Raw genomic sequence first — 511 nt, 5'->3', positions numbered from 1 at the left:
GCGCGCCCCGCCGTGCGGCTCGCTGGGCTCCCACACACTCACCGGGGGAGCAGAGCAGCTCCCTGACCTTCATGTCGGTCACGGGGTGAGACATGGGGGCTTGCGACTCAGCTGGAGCTAATCGGGGCACAATTGTGCCCTTCGGCCACCGGCGTGGCCTGGGGTTGCCTTCCTGGCCTCCACGAGGCTGAGGCTGTTTGGGGTTATCCGCGAGGGAGCTGCCAGGCCTGTGGTGGTGGGAGCCCCAGGGGCGCGGGGCAGGACCCCCGGGCCAGGTCCTGTGCCTCCTGTAATAGCCCTCAACATGAGCAAGCTGTGAAAGCTTCGTGCCTTCTCCCTCAGCAAAAATCCCCCCTCAGTGATGTCCTCCTCTGGAGAGCGGCAAGAGGCTTTCTGCTCTAACTCACCGCCGGCGGCCCACCGTGACAGGCGAGGGGATAACCCACCGCTCAGCCGCGGGCCCCAGGCACCACCGCCCTCCGGCTGCCCCTGTTTATGGGGAGGGACCGGT

At 67.1% G+C, this 511-nt stretch overlaps 1 protein-coding gene across 1 annotated transcript in view; it reads right to left on the bottom strand.

Annotated features, from left to right (window-relative positions):
• Positions 1 to 511, bottom strand: part of ELFN1 (extracellular leucine-rich repeat and fibronectin type III domain containing 1) — a 9,445-nt gene that overhangs the window by 5,381 nt on the left and 3,553 nt on the right. The window lies entirely within an intron of this gene.

The sequence above is a fragment of the Phaethon lepturus genome, unplaced genomic scaffold (genome assembly GCF_000687285.1).
Source record: "Phaethon lepturus isolate BGI_N335 unplaced genomic scaffold, ASM68728v1 scaffold4329, whole genome shotgun sequence".
Classification (NCBI taxonomy): domain Eukaryota; kingdom Metazoa; phylum Chordata; class Aves; order Phaethontiformes; family Phaethontidae; genus Phaethon; species Phaethon lepturus.
Note: the sequence above shows the minus strand (reverse complement) of the source record. Positions and strands in the feature narration are given on the sequence as shown.